At 42.7% G+C, this 12,877-nt stretch overlaps 1 protein-coding gene across 1 annotated transcript in view; it reads right to left on the bottom strand.

Moving 5' to 3' along the window:
* Positions 1–12,042, bottom strand: part of FAM214B (family with sequence similarity 214 member B) — a 149,807-nt gene extending 137,765 nt beyond the window's left edge. The window contains exon 1 of the mRNA XM_030192820.1: positions 11,869–12,042. The gene's annotated coding sequence lies outside the window, so the exon portion shown is untranslated. The remainder of the gene's footprint in view (positions 1–11,868) is intronic.
* Positions 12,043–12,877: the final 835 nt, after the last annotated feature.

Raw genomic sequence — 12,877 nt, 5'->3', positions numbered from 1 at the left:
TTTGGAAAATGACCGTCACTCATGCGAGTGCACTTGTGAGTCATTAATCCAGCACAACTAAAAAGTTGTTTAACAACTGCAGTAGCAGTTTCAGTCTGATAAAAAATTCCTTCAAATCAGGCCAGGTTGCAGTATTACTGATGTCTTCTCACTGGGTCTGCAGGTTATGATCGAGGGAATCTCTGAAACACCCGATTTCTGTATAGCAAAGAATACTTTATCATTTATTGCATTTGTACACCACATTTTCCCACCTCTTTGCAGGCTCAATGTGGCTTACATTACATTATGAATAGTGGAAATCTATAAGAAAATATACATTTAGTGTTGCATAAGGATCTTGGGTAACATGATAATAGTTAAGCAGGATAGTAGAGTAACAAATTAATTTCGTGAGTCGAATTTCTTTAAGCAGTTCTGGATATTTGTGTAATGGTTCACATTTGTTGATCTTTCTGGTATGCCTTGTCAAACAGATGGGTCTTCAGTAGTTTGCAGAAGTTGGTTAGTTCATGGATCATCTTCAAGTTGCGCGGCAGCGCGTTCCAGAATTGTGTGCTCAAGTAGGAAAAGGTTGACACATGCGTTAGTTTGTATTTTAGACCTCTGCAGTTGGGGAAGTGAAGATTGAGGAATGTGCGGGATGATTTTTTAGCATTCCTGGGTGGTAAGTCTATCAGGTCTGACATGTAGGCATCAATATTGTCATTATCATCTGCATTAGAAGTAGCACTGTCTAATTCCTCACTTGCATCTTCATTATCATCCTAACGCTTTCATAAAGTTGGAACCATTGTTTTTTAATTTTTCATCTGATGGCAAACTGTTTGAATATCTCCACGAACTGATGTAAGACATCAAATGTGTGGGAACTTTTCAGCCTTAAGGGCCAGACAAGCAGACTTCCTCTCTAAAGACTCTCAATCCAGTGGATAGTCACCCCAATGTGACTTTTCCATGAAATGACCAGCAGTCTGTTGTGATAGGACATGTCTGTTCACCAACTCATCATTGTTTTGTTTGTTGAACTGGCTTACTGGTCTCCAGCCAAACACAGGCAACTCCACTGTTCTCAAAGGCTATATTCACTGAACAGCAAAACTTATGATGAAGTGATCCACTGTTTGCATGACGAGGTTAGCAAAAGTAAAATCCTGTTCCCGGTTTTGCTGTTTCTTTTGGTTTACCGAGGAATAGTCATTTACATCTCGCTTGTATTTTTACTTTTAACTGCAAGCATCAGATGTAACTGAGTAAAAATAGGAAAAATTAATGAAATTACTACTTCAGTAAAAGCTAAAGTAACAAATGTTATCCTGTACTTCTTTACAAGTAAAAATGACAAAAACTTTTACTTAAGTACAGTAATTACTTACGTTTACTTAGTTACTATACAACACTATAAAGTAAATTAAGGTATACCATAATTCTTCTGCAGACATGGAAGTCTCATCTACGTTTGTACCTGAGGCAATAGAGAGTTAAGGATTTAGATCCCGGCTTCCCTAGTTCTCAAGTCTGCTTTCTAACAATTTGATTACTTCTCTAACCCATATTACTTAAGACACAACATCATTCAAAAAGGCATACCCTACCAACCCTACTTATACCTGAACCCTGCAACACTACGAAACCAAAGAACGTAATGGATATAACAACTTTTCCTCTATACGTTTCCCTAATTATGTTTGTTCCACATGAACCTTATTCTACCATAACATCACTGTGTAACTGTTTATACCGGAATTGGGGGACGCCTTTACGGTACTATGTAAGTCACATTAAGCCTGGAAATAGGTGGGAAAATGTGGGACACAAAAGCAACAAATCAATAAATAAATAAATTAAAAATTGCCAGGTATTTGTAACCTGGATTGTCCACTGTTGGAAACAGGATGCTGGGCTTGATGGACCTTTGGTCTGTCCCAGTGTGGCAATACTTATATATAACAGTAAGTGAAGCTTTAGGTTTCCTTAGCACTACGATCCCTTTTATCAAGCTACAGTAGGATCGGCGCATAAATTCACCATGCACCAATGCCCTCGTTTACTGTAGCAGGTAAAAGGCTTTTGAGGAATAGCCCTATGGTAAGTGAACCGCTTACCGTGCGGCCATTTCCCAGGGGAGCCCTTATCGCCACCCATTTAGGAGGTGGTAAGGGCTCCAGCACCACCCAATTACCACCGAATAAGCTTCCAGCGCTAGAAAATAAAAATGCATTTTATAATGCTGGAGGTGGTGTGCGGCAGAGGCCAGGACTACAGTTGGGCGCCTGCGGTAGCCACGATTTGCCGTGTGCCAACGCGGTGGTAGCCCTACCGCCCTTTAGTAAAAGAGCCCCTAAGAATCCAGTGCTTAAATTATTGGGAAACACATAAACCGTCCTGCAGAGTATGGAGATCCTATCCTTCATAAAAGTCCAAACGCTGTTTGAGTTTGGTCTTCTCCATAAAACATAGTGGAAACTCATGCCACAGTCAAAAGAAAGTTCAAGGGAGTTAGAGAACTGTATTTTCACACATATCATGTATGCATTATATGTTTTTAAACTGTGTGCACCCCTGTGCACCTGTATTTTTACAAAGGCACGCTGCTGGTTTTTAAGGCTTTTTCTTTTTAGTTTCTTTTGCAAGTTTCATACACTAATAATGCCTGCAAGAAATGAAAAGCCCTTAAAAACAAACAAGCTAGTTTTAGTGCAGCTTAGAAAAATAAACTGGCATAGCGTGCATTATACCCGTTTATTTTTACATAGATGTGCAATTTGCAAGCTTGACATGTTGGCGCATTATATACGTAAAATTACAGTAGTCAACACTTGTCTACTCAGACAAGTTTGTAAGACCATTTCTAAACATTAAGGGCACCATCCATCTACTGATAGACAGTTTTGAAAGAGCCGAAGACTCCAATAACTTTTTCGCAGGGTGTTCCTGGGTCGTCATCTCAAGAGCAAACTAGAAAATCATCCTCAAGGGTCATGGTCTAGCCTTCAAAAATCTTCACATGCCAATCATCAGGAAAAACCTGAATGGGAACAGTGCTCATGGAGTTTGGACGAAACCACTCTCTAAAAAAAAGAGCACTGCTGCGCACCTCAGTTTCACTAAAAAGCATCTGTAGAACACACAAGCAGTGGTCTTAGACAAAAGCATTTAGGAGGAGACAGGGAAGTAAGGCAAAATGACATTTCCACACAACATTCTTCCCCTTCAGCTAAAAAAGACACTAAGAAAAGTCCCAGAGACTTTCTATGGTTAAAGCTATTTTTCACCACTCGTTTCAAACCCAACATCCATAGAACAGGCAGTGTGGAAATGGGACAGAAAAAGGTCTTATGACCAAAAGAAGGAGTCAAAGGAGACAGCTCAGGAGAGGGAAAGAGGTGATGCAGTGTGTGTGTGCTGCACTAATGCCCTGTATCCTGGGGTAGGAAAGACATTTGTGAACCAGAAAGGAGATCCTGCATGTTTAAGAGCCACCACTGGGTCTTGCTGTTATTATGAGGTGCTGACAGCTGACACCTCATACACCCAAACATGGAAATAATGTTATTAAATACAGAAAAAGGGACCCTACATCTGAAACAGAAACATGCAACGGAAAACACCCAAAAGAGCTAAACTGAGAGGTGCAATACTAGAAAAAAAACAAACATTTCCTCCTTTATTTTACAAACTACAAAGACAGAAGAGGTACACGGTTCCATATAAAGGAAAACCTAAAACAGATTGGCCCAATCAGAGATTGGAAGGAAATTTGAGACATGAAAAATCTGATTTCTGAGAGGCTCCTGGAGACCTCAGCCTACTCCTATATGGACGAAAAGATGACCACAGCATCTAAACAGGGTGACATATAGAATATACACTTAGTGATGGCCTTTAGGAAAAAAAAAACCAAAAAAACCAGTCCCATAAAAGAAGGTCCTATGTTCTCCACAGAACTACAGCTCTTTAAGAATCTCTTTTACCAAACCGTGCAAGCGATTCCTGCATGGCAATGATGACAAAGCCCATTCAAAGTCAATGGGCTTTGTCGGCATTACCATGCTGGGAATCACTAGTGCAGTTTGGTTAAAAAGGCCCTAAGCGTCAAGGATGCAAACTTTAAAAGAAAATGGCAAAAATCTCACCTAGATGAAGACAGGCCCAACTGTAGAAAACATATGGGAATGTACCACCAGGGTCTAACAACCACAAAAAAAAAAAAAAAAAAAGACAACCCTCCCCCCCCCACACACACACTGAACAAATTGCAAATTCAATCAAAATAGTAAACAGCCTACTGGACACCTCACAACAGAGCCAGCCTTCCCAGTACAACTAACCAGCAGTGATTTTACCAAATTGCTAGCAAAATTAAAAAGTCTTCATCAGGACCACAGGTAGTTCTATCAAGCATACCACCAGATAAGGAAAATACTTCCCCCCCTCTTTCCCCACATTCACAGCCATTTGGCAATCATTCAACCAGGTAACAGAGGAGGCTTCAAAAAGACAGGTCTATGGCCAACATCTCGCCCTCTTGACCCCTGTCCAGGAAAAGGGATACAGCTAGCAACCAAAGGCCTCACTGAAGGGGCCACTAAATTTCGTAACTGCTCCTGTGGAAGGGCAGTTCCTAACACCATGACATTATACTATGTCACATAGTATATGACGGCAGAGAAAGACCTGCACGGTCCATCCAGTCTCCCCAACAAGATAAACTCATATGTGCTACTTTACATGACCTTGATTTGCATCTGCCATTTTCAGGGCACAGACCGTAGAAGTCTGCCCAGCACTAACCCCGCCTCCCACCACTGGCTCTGCCACCCAATCTCCGCTAAGCTTCTGAGGATCCATTCCTTCTGAACGGGATTCCTTTATGTTTATCCCATGCATTGTTGAATTCTGTTACCGTTTTCATACTACATACTGTTACTTGAATATTTCTACTGCTGCAATTGTCTATTGCAGTGGTTCCCAAAGTTTTACGGTTCAAGGCACCCTTACTGTTCCCCCCCCCCCAATACACATCATGTCCAGTATTTCTCCCTCTCTCCCCCATGCACCATCTCTTCCTTCCTTAGTACATAAGTACTGCCACGCTGGGAAAAGATCAAAAGTCCATCAAGCCCAGCACTCTGACTCCGACAGCGGTCAATCCAGGCCCCAAGAACCTGGCAAAACCCCCAAATTTAATAATGATCAATGGACTTTTCCTTCAGGAATCTGTCCAGACTCCCTTTAAACTCAGCAAGGCCAGCTGCTGACACTACCTTCTCCGGCAATGAGTTCCCAAGTCTAACTACACGCTGAGTAAAGAAAAACTTTCTCCGATTTGTTTTAAACCTACCACATTCTAATTTCATCTTGTGTCCCCCTGGTTCTATTATTGTTAGAAAGTGTAAACAAATGCTTCACATCTGTCCGCTCTACCCCACTCATTATTTTGTACACCTCTATCATATCACCCCTCAGCCACCTTTTCTCCAGGCTAAAGAGTCCTAGCCGTCTTAACCTCTCCTCATAGGGTAGTTATCCCATCCCTTTTATCATTTTTGCCAATTCCTTTATATCTTTTTTGAGATGAGGCGACCAGAACTGAACACAATACTCCAGGTGCGGTCGCACCATGGAGCGATATAATGGTATTATAACATCCTCATGCTTGTTTTCCATCCCTTTTCTAATAATATTCAACATTCTGTTCGCCTTCTTAGCCACCGCAGCACATTGAGCTGAAGATTTCAACGTCCGATCCACGATGACTCCCAGATCCCTTTCTTGGTCCGTAACTCCTAAAGTAGAACCTTGCATGACATAGCTGTAATTAGGGTTCCTCCTTCTCACATGCATCACTTTGCACTTGTCAACGTTGAACTTCATCTGCCATTTGGATGCCCAATTCCCCAGTCTCATGAGGTCTTCTTGCAATCTTTCACACTCCTCCTGCGACGAGACGACCCTGGATAACTTCGTGTCATCTGCGAATTTAATTACCTCACTAGTTACTCCCATCTCAAGGTCATTTATAAATATGTTAAAAAGCAGCGGTCCCAGCACAGACCCCTGAGGGACCCCTATGTCCAACATTTCTCCCTCTCTGGCCGCTCTTCCCTCTTCATGCAGCATATCACCCTCCCCTCGACCCCCATATACAAGATTTCACCCCTTCCTCCCCCTCCAACTCATGTCCCTCATTCCTCCTGCAGCATCTCTTTCCATCCACCACCCCACCCACAATTCTCCCTCTGTTTGAACGGGTCCCTGGCAGAGGCAGCTATTCCCACATGGTGCCGGCTGCTAACCCAGAAGCCTCCCCTTGGTTTCGTGATTTTTTAAAACTTGCCTTTATTACAGGGTCAGGATTAATTGAGCTTACCTTTATCTCTTTCTCTCTGTCAGCTGCATACAAAATCTCTCACTGACTGAGGGTTGCTGTTTTCCTGCCACTCGTGGCTGGGGCAAGCTACCAATCACAGTTCAACTGTGATAGGCTCCAGTGACCAGTCTGGCACCTAAAAGGCCGATCCTGATTGGGAAACAAAGAGCCTCACTCTTTGCTTCCCAATCAGGATCGCCCTTTTAGGAGCCAGGCAGGCTCCATGACCAATCACAGCTATTTTATTTTTATTTTTGTTACATTTGTACCCCGCGCTTTCCCACTCATGGCAGGCTCAATGCGGCTTACATGGGGCAATGGAGGGTTAAGTGACTTGCCCAGAGTCACAAGGAGCTGCCTGTGCCTGAAGTGGGAATCGAACTCAGTTCCTCAGGACCAAGGTCCACCACCCTAACCACTAGGCCACTCCTCCACTAAACTGTGATCGGTAGCTTGCCCCAGCCATGTAGATTTCCTGAAATGCCATACAACTTTGTTTAAATATGTTGACATTAAGTGATGTCCCGGCACTTGCCTGTGAACCTCCCATCTGCCCCACAGCACCCCTGTGATTTCGCCATGGCACACTGGGGTGCTGCGACGCGGATTGGGAAACGCTGGTCTATTGCCTATATTTTGTTCTTGCTGTACACCGCCTTGGGTGAATTTCCTCAAAAAGGCAGTAAATAAATAAAAAGGGCTGTAGTGTGCATACCATTAACCACCTTCCTCTCCTCAGAGACAGTCTTTTTTAGAAGGATCATTGGTTGTGTCTTGAAATCAACTCTACTTATGGGCTCAGTGTTGTCTCTGCCAGTACACACATGCATTTGTTCCTCGTTACAGGTAGCTAATTCACATAACACAAATATGGAGAAACCTCTGAAATAAAATCCTTTACCTGAATCAGGAAAGGAGCCACAAATTCTTCATTCTCCAAACCTAGGGTCTTGCATCTAGATTTGTTTCATGCCTAATCTGAGCTTTCAATGAAGCACAAAACCAAGGAAATATTGTGGAGACTAGAGCATCTACCAGTATATCACTCAGATAGCCTGAGCTCCATGGATGTCCTTCTTCCAGCAGGGAGAAGACACCTACTGGTTCAATTAAGGATGTCACTGGTTAGGTTCTGGTTGTCCCCAGGAGGTCAGTGCAAAAGGCTGTAGCTAAATGACAGCCCAGAAATCAAGAAGGAAGTCTTCACAATATAGAGACCTTAGAGGCTGCACAGCTCTAGGATAACCAACTTCTGGGAGACACAGCCTTAAGAAGTAGACCTCAGGTAACCTGGCATCATAAGAAGTATGGGAAAGGTGCAAAGTAACCTGGGTCAAGACTAGAGTGCAGACTCCCCATTGCTACCTAATAGCTATGGATGTGAAGGTTCTTACAAGAATGAAGAGGCAAACTGGAATTGCAAGCAGAAGAAAGTAAGAATGAAACAACAACCCACACAAGATGTGAAGAGGTGGATCTGCTAGGGTCTTGCTCCAGCAACTTACCTTAATGCCTAATGTTTGAATATGTGGTGAAGGAAATAGCCATCTCACCTAGGGGTTACAGCATATCTTCCCTATCGCCACCTCTTCAACATCAGCCTAGCAGAACCTTATCAATGGTAAACCTTAAAAGCCTTCTCTGACACTCAGGGCTGTCTCTCCTCCTCTCCTGACTAAAATTCAAACCAAGTGCTCCTCCAAGACAAAATTCAGGGGCTACCTGACACATCATAATCCCCCTGGCTGAGTGGGTGGGCAGCCAATCAGGATACATCATGTAAATCATAGGCCTGGGGAGGCCGGCATAGCCGTGAGCACCTGCTCACTCTGTGAGGGGTGAATATGGCAACCAAATGCCACCGGCAAATTTAGAGCTCTCTTTAACCAGCATGTCCCTTCTTTAGTGCTTCGGGCCAACAGCCATGAAGTGACAGCTGCTCACTCATAAAAGTATTTATTCAAAGAAAGGAACCAGAAAGCGTCGGCATAATATGATTGTACAAGCAACTGAGAGAAGCCTAGGAGAAGGAGGAGCTGTTTTTCTGACAACAAAGCTGTATTGCAATATCTATGAAAAAAAGCACTTCTAGAGCACATCCTGAACTTATTACTAGATCAATGAAAATTATCCTTAATAAAATGCAGATCATCATTTAGTGCTAATCAGGTCTAGATTCACATTCTGTATGTACTACATAGTAACACAGTAGATGATGGGCCGTTCAGTCTGCCCTACAGTCACATTAATTATCAATTCATGATTAAGAACAGAAGTGTCCTCCTAATGACAGTCCGCAACACAGAAACAAAATCAAATGAGGGGGCAGACCAACGTGGTTCCAAACAGGTGGTTTATTGAAGGATGACAATTAAACTAACTCATCCTTCAATAAACCACCTGTTTTGGAACCACATCGATCTGCCCTCTCCTTTGGTTTCAATTCATGATTAAACCAACAATATTACCAACATTTTACGCTCCAAATTCAACTTTAGGATGTCTTCCCCTCCCACACTGAGAAACACAACACTCACATTCATAGTATACGATATGAATGTGGTATAAAATTCAGTACTTGATGTGTTTGCTATTTTCAGGACACAGACTGTAAAAGTCTGTCTGGCACAGTCTGTACTACAAAGGAAATGTTATCTTTAAAAAAAATGTATTTTTCAGAAAGCAAAGCTGCTTACCTGTCACAGGTGTTTGCCATAGACAGCAGGACTAATCAGGCACCCAGATAGGTGATGCCATCAGACAGGGCTAGGGTGGAACAGGTCTCCCAAAGATCTGAGACAAGGGTAAAATTCTAAGTGCAGTCTTTCCTGTGTGTGTAGCAGTGTCTTCAGTGCAAACAGTACTGCACCTCTCAAAGGTGGGAGGGACTGTGTGTCTGGTTAATCCTGTCGTCTACAGAGAACAGATGTTTTCCAGTGAAGCAGATTTCAAAAGAGCTGCTCTCACGGTAGCTCTTATTTAATAACTAGTTATAAAGGCCCGTTTCTGACACATATGAAACGGGCGCTAGCAAAGTTTTCGTTGGATTGTTCTCTGTGCGAGGCACCCGCCGCCGTGCGATGCCGCCCCCCCCCCCCACATCCCACCCTACCGTTTTGTAGTTTTGCTGGCGGGTGACCCGAAATCCCGCCAGCAGAATTCCTCTGTTGTTTGCTTTGCTGACTCCGACGTGATGTTCTGCATTGGTAGCCTGTGCAGGGCGGGCTTCTGTGCGTCTGACGTCCTGCACGTGCAGGACGTCAAGACGCACAGAAGCCCTGCTTGCAGAGGCTAGTAATGGTGAAAATCACGCTGGAGGCAGAAGACAGGACTTGTTGTTGCGGGGTTTCGGGTTCCCCGGCGGCAAAGCTAAGCGTCGGTGGGTGGGTAGGGGTGGGTTTTGGTTTTTTTTGTTTCCTTGTTTTTCGTGGGTGGGTTGGTGGAGGTGCGGCGCGGGGGTGGGTGTTGCACCTCCAGCATGTTGGAGCGGGGCTTCTTTTTTTTGTGTGTTTTTTCGTGCTTGTCTTTGGGTGGTGGGCGGTGCATGGGGTGGGTGTTGGACATCCAGTGGAAGGAGTAGGGAAACATACTGTTCCCCCTGCTTGTTTGCGATTCGTTCGTTGTCACCCTTAACGTTCTGTGTGCCAAGTTTCTGAAGTCACAGCACAATGTTAAAGGGTTCGTTTGTCGTCATGACGTTTGACGCGAGGGCGGGGCACAAATTCATAGTGGGATGGCTTCACCACCATGAAGTTACGAACCCTTTATCGTTGTGCTTTGAGTTCAGTACCTTTGTCCTCAGAACGTTGAGGGTGCGTTTTATTATAGTAGATGTTTGACTGGGTTTTTGCCAGGTACTTGTGACATAGATTGGCCACTGTTTGAAAGCAGGATACTGGGCTAGACGGACCATTGGTCTGACCCAGTATGGCTATTCTTATGTTATCAGCCAGAAGGATAGCAGCCCTGTTTAACAGAACCGAATAACTATTTAACTAGCTACTACTGAATAAGGTGTGAGCAAAGGCCAAACAAAATTAATAAGTCAAGTCTGTTGGGAATGAAGGAAATGAACAGCTTCATAGACTACATGGACTGTAAATGGATTCTCGTCTCTTAAAAGATTAGAAATCAAAGTGTGGAGGGACTTCTCATGCAGAAGCTTGTGTGGTTTAGGATAAAAAAAGGGCAAGCAGCACCATTTCCTCACTGAGATAAAAGTAGGATGAGCATGGAGCAATACTTTATTATGATGATGAATTAAGTGGAAGGTTGGTATGTGTCTAAGGCTTGAAAGTTCACCGATTCTTCCACTGAAGTAATTGCTAATTACTTCAGTGAAATTGATAATAGAAACTTACAGGTAAGACTCAGAGATTAGGATTCCATGTGCTCAAATGGTGGTTTAATAAGAGGTAAAGTCCTATGGCATAAGAGAATTCTATATTGGTAGTCTGACATGAAGACAACCCTTCGTGAATCTAGAAATTACGGGATAGTGAGACATTAGACCTTCTAGGACAATATGATGGGTTAAGAGTGCAGTGAGGTGTACTCTGATGGAGAATGTTTGCAACCCTAGGTGATAAAGAGGATACAGGAACTGTAGTATGATATCTGGGAGAGAATGAAAGGGGTCTTGTCCATTAGTGAAATACAAGATTAAAAAACCTTTCCCATTTAAATGCATGGATTACATGGTTATGATTAGTTTCAAATTGTTGTGCTATGTATTCCTTCCCTTTTGTGCCTGTTCGTCTGTAATTTGTATAGTTTTTATTTAGTTTTATTTACAGTTTTATATCTTGATTGTACACTGCTCGGATATGTTTGTGAAGTGCAGCATATTAAGTGAGAAAAATAAATATGCAGGTATAATGATGGTGCAGTATCACTCCAACTATTTACATAAAACAGAAAATCTTTGCAAATTTCCACCACAAAAAGAGTCAACCTTCAAAACCCTAGGCTTTATTTCCCTTGAGGTTAAGAAGTGAACTAACTGAGCATAAGCAAATCTGTCAGTTGGGGAAAAGCTGTTAACTCTGCCCTAGGGCCTCAAAGGATACAACAGCTTCATCCTCAAATTGACCCCCAATAAGACTGACCCCTTTAGTCCCATCTTTTAAATATACTAGAACCTAATCCTGGGGAAAATAAAGGATTAGGATCCTTACACATTATCCCAATGATAAAGTACAAAGAACAGACTGATGTCCATTAGATTCAACTCCGAGCCTGCTGGGGCAGTCAGATTAAGAAATTTGTTGACTGTGTCCGCTATGTAGCTGATTGCCCGGTATAGGAACATAGAAACATACATACATACATAGAAAATGTCATCTACTATCCCCCTTCCTCTCCCTTAGAAATTCTATGAGCTGAAAAAGAAAGTGAATGGAAAAAAGGTTGAAAAATCATTTTATCGTTTATACTTTTCACAAAAGGCTTTTCTTGTACATTAGTCAATGTTATAACACATTCTCTATAATTACCTTTCCTTAATGCTATGCCTGTTCATTGGATTCACACACTAATCAGGGGATTAGCCAGTTTAGAGGAGGCTTCCGAGGACAGATGAGATGTCTTGCAATCAAAATGGAATGATGGAGATGGAAATCATACGCTTGATGACAATTCAGTTAGCAAAAATGCCACCAGAACCAATCTGTGGTAAAAATCAGAAGAATCTATAAGATGAAAGTGTATATTAAGAAAAGCTGGAAAAGATTCCAGAGCTCCAAATCATACAGAAGTCACAACCAGTTTGCATCTAATATGCTGCCCTCACTTCTTCTGAAAGTTAAATTAGAGACTGTACAAGGTAAGTACACAAAACAAACACTGCACAGAAGTGCAGGAGGTTAGACAAGTTCTGATCCATACCGAGGAATAAACACACTAGAGAAATGTACAGTTTTTACATTTTGAGATCAGAGTATGAACATGTAAAGGTTACCAGGGTCTTGAAGTCACAGCAACAAAATGGAAAATGAACTGGTTTCAAAAGCTCAGGAACGGGATAAAACTAAGTGTAATTCCCCATTATAATGGGTATTACTAAAAGGTATGTTAGAGTTCATCAGAGTTCTGGAGTTGTGAGTGTTAAGAGTATTCATCCCAAGGGGTGTGGGCTCTCAAGTAAGTTGCAGATGGAACTTGCTGCTGTTAAGTGACAAGGTGGGAGGAGTGAAGAAGTAATAAATATTGTGGATGGGGAGTGCACAAGGTCTTGGGTTGCCTCTACCCCTAGAGGAGAAGGGTCGTCCTGGAAAGACCATATAATTTAAGGCTGGAAATAGAAGCTGTTTCTGCCCCTAAAAGCAGTAACAGAAAAAGAGAGGAGAGCTCCGAGTAGGTAAGGGGAACCCATCCAAGAAGCAGGAGCAAGCTCTGAGAAGTGAAACCCTGGAAGTGAGGACAGAAGGGAGGTTCTGGTCCAGAGTCAGCTTGCAATCAAAAATCATTGCAGGCTTAACCTTGGATTATGAAGCCCAAAGGGAT

This window comes from Microcaecilia unicolor, chromosome 2, assembly GCF_901765095.1.
Source record: "Microcaecilia unicolor chromosome 2, aMicUni1.1, whole genome shotgun sequence".
Lineage (NCBI taxonomy): Eukaryota > Metazoa > Chordata > Amphibia > Gymnophiona > Siphonopidae > Microcaecilia > Microcaecilia unicolor.
This window is presented reverse-complemented; position numbering and strand designations above follow the sequence as displayed.